Raw genomic sequence first — 3,610 nt, 5'->3', positions numbered from 1 at the left:
ATTTTGTGTTTGACCTTGAGTTTGATTTTGTGTGGTCGAAGATCCATTTGGTGGTGGTGCTTTGTAGACTCACCCAGAACGAGTTAAAAGATCTACCTCATTTGGGTTGGTCACAAGACTCATAAACCAACTTTCTTCTAGAGGCTTTGGATATGCCTCCATTTCAAGATGCTCCATGAGTTGTGCTTGATCCCTTTGTTCATCCAAGAAGAGATTCGATAAGTCTTGCGATTTCCCCAAGAAATGATCTCAATCAAGCGTTCCATTTATTTCATTTTGCAAACAAGATGGAGGTGGGACAGCGGCATACTCAGAGACATATAAGTCTTGAAAGTCGTCGTCCCATAGTCCACATACTTCATTAGTTGCCCCTAGGAGTATTGTGGATAGAGGTTCTCCTATGGGTGTGATATAGTCCAAAGGATTGAACGTGTCACTTCCCATATGGTCTTTCTCGATGTTAAACACCCCTAAGGGAGATGCATTATTGTTAGGTTTAGGTGTGGGAATTCTCCCATCGTCTACTAAATCTTATATTTTGTGCTTTAAAATATAGCAACATTCAGTATCGTGCCCAACACCTCTATGATAAGCACAATAAGCACTACCATTCCATTGAGGAAACCTCTTTTCTGGTGGAGTGGGTGGTTTTGGCCATGTTGGGGCAAGTAAGCCTTTTTCATTTAGTTTTTCTAGCAATTATTTATAGCTTAAGGAAATGGAGTAAATTTTCTCTCTTTTGTCTATCTTTTCCTAGGATCATCATATCGATTGTTATGGTATTGCGTGGAAGTCAAAAATACGTCAATAAAGGATGATGCATTATCATTCCCCTTCTTGTAGTTATTCTTAGGTTGATGAAGATAATGAGGTTTGTTTGTGTAGACACCTAAAAATGTCTCCCCAAAACCAAACACGATGATGAACAACCTTTCACCGCCATTATTGGACGGGTTGAGTATTTAATCTTGGAGTGCTTAAATCCATATTTCCATTTCATAAACCAACCCAAATTCTAGCCCATTTCCCCAAACCATAACTTATTTTCCACTTTTTGTGCCTTTAAACCCAAAATAAATCATTTCGTGTCCTTTAAAATCATTCATTTCGTGTCCTTTTTATAAAACGTTTATTCAAGTTTATTTTGGTCCATTATCTGGGTTCAATGATTGAATAGTTGGATGGGTCTTTAAAAGAGCTTTCCAACGATATACTATAAGCCCAAATCCGAGTTATAACGAATAAGTTATGACCAAAATATTAAACTGAGCCCAAACCGAACCTAAGCCCACCTTACCTACGACCCAATGATCATGTGGAGGGTCCAAATTATTTAATCCCATTCCTAAACCAAATAGGATTAATTAGAAACTTATATAAGTTTCTAAAAGATCCTAATTATCCTTTTTGAAAAGATAAGATTAAAGGGTTTGAAATTGAATAAAACTCCTTTTTTTGAAAGTCCTAATTCTATTAGAATTGAAAGACATTCAAAGATAGTCAGATATTATTTTCGTGCCTCATAGATTTTATTCAAATTTTATATGGTTGGATATCCCTTGAAATTATATTTCCAATGATATATTATAATATCAATTCCGAGCTATAACGGAAAATATATGAATAACATGTCAAACTTTATCCAAAACTGACACCGTCTCACTATTTTAGCCATGTCTTTTATTCTGCAAAATATTTTAATCTTATTCCAATTTTATTATGAAGTAGACTTCAAAAGCTTTCCAACGATATCTTATTCATCTTATTCCAATTTCTGGATCAAAAGATATGATAAAAACAAAAACCGCAAAATCTGCTGTCTATCGCAAGAGTTTTATCCGATTCGAATTCTTATCTTTTCTTGATTCTTCGACCTTCTTTTTTCTCTATAAATAGAGGTCATATCTCCCCTTTCCCAATCATCAACAAGCTTGATGATCAAATCCTTCTCTCTTTCTCTCTTTGACACCAAAAATCATTCTTCTCTCTCTCTCTCTCTCTATCTCTCTCATATTCTAAGCCTTAAACCTATATTCCTAATTACACCATTCTTCCCCTTAGTACTCCAAGGAGTCCATACAACACCCAAAGATCAATACTTAAACCAAGGTGTGAAAGGTACAAATAACTAAAGGTTTGGACCAAATTAACTCTACTTTTTATTTAATTTAATTTAATTATTTCAATTTGATTTATATTTTTATTGAAGTTACAAACATTTTATTTATGATGTAACAATTCAAGGAAGCGCGGAAAGTGAGTAATTAATCACTTAATTATTCTTATTTTTGTTCTTGTTGCTAGTATCATGATTAGATTTATTTATTATTTGATTTGACTAACGCTATTATTGTTAAATTGCTTCCAATATTCATGTTCATTCTATTATTTTTATGATCACCATATTGCATGTTTAAAGAAAATATGTAATTGAAACTCACGCCTAATAAGATAATTTGGACGACCGGTGTAGGTTCCTTTATAATCTTATTGTTTAATCAAGTGGTCATGATATTTTAGAATTATATGTTGCATTAATATTCAACCAATATAGCTTAATAATAGTTTGGAGCGAATTGAATATTTTGTTTGTATGCCTTTGAGATCGCAGGTATCACTTTTCACTATAAGAATCGAGTACAGGCCAATACGGGCGAATGTGACTCCATGACTCACTTCGTACCATCATCCCCGATCCTCCTTTTGTGGTTCCGAACCATATGGAGTTAGTAATCTCATGGATTATGAATGGGGTGTAACCTTCACGGGTCAATCGTTGTTGCCTTTCGTTGTCCCTTATCGTGGTTGCCTTTTATGATCTGTGAACGGTTTACAAGTTCCTTAAAAACTTGTTGGCGGCTCCCTACTTTCCTTGTCCCTAATCTTATATGTCAATTCCCACTTCCTAAGAGTCCCAAGCATATTAACACATGCTTTTAACGTAGGCGCACTTCCTAAGGGGAGGTATTACCATGAGGGTTGGACCTTTCTTTCATCAATTCATCCATTTGCTTGCTCATTTTGGAGATTTGGGTAGAAAGGTTGTTGATTGCGTTGGCTTGCTCCAATGCATAAACACCCTTGCTAGAAGTAGCATCCCTTTCTCCTTCGTACCAATCATCATAGTGCATTGCGGCTTCATCTATAATACACTCCACTTCATGCTCTCCTTTGTTCATGATTGGACCACCGGCCGCGGCGTCTAGGCTTGTTCTTCCTTGAGGTGTGAGACCTCCATAGAAAGTGTGAATGAGTTGATACTTGGGTATCCCATGGTGTGGGCATTGACGTTGAAACTCTTTGTATCATTCCCATGCCGCACTTAAAGACTCACCACTCTTTTGGCGAAAACCTTGAATCAAAGACCTAGCCTCGGCGGTCTTCCTATGGTTATAAAACCTCCTCAAGAAAGCCGTAGTCACTTGGTCCCATGTCGTGAGAGAATTAGGGGGCACCTCCTTCTCTAGCCATTCTAGACCTCTCCCAATTAGCGAAAATAGAAACATTTTGAGGCGAATATATTCTTGAGTCACTCCATTGGCCTTTATTGTGTCACAATATTTCTCAAACTCTTTTAGATGCTCATGAGGACTCTCAAACTTTCAACCTG

At 36.5% G+C, this 3,610-nt stretch overlaps 1 non-coding gene across 1 annotated transcript; it reads left to right on the top strand.

Annotated features, from left to right (window-relative positions):
- Positions 1–3,267: 3,267 nt before the first annotated feature.
- Positions 3,268–3,373, top strand: LOC145633440 (small nucleolar RNA R71). The gene has a single exon (XR_014112765.1). It is a non-coding gene; the product is annotated as a small nucleolar RNA R71 (small nucleolar RNA).
- The last annotated feature ends 237 nt before the right edge of the window (positions 3,374–3,610 follow it).

This window comes from Chenopodium album, chromosome 5, assembly GCF_948465745.1.
Source record: "Chenopodium album chromosome 5, dcCheAlbu1.1, whole genome shotgun sequence".
NCBI classification, from domain to species: domain Eukaryota; kingdom Viridiplantae; phylum Streptophyta; class Magnoliopsida; order Caryophyllales; family Amaranthaceae; genus Chenopodium; species Chenopodium album.
This window is presented reverse-complemented; position numbering and strand designations above follow the sequence as displayed.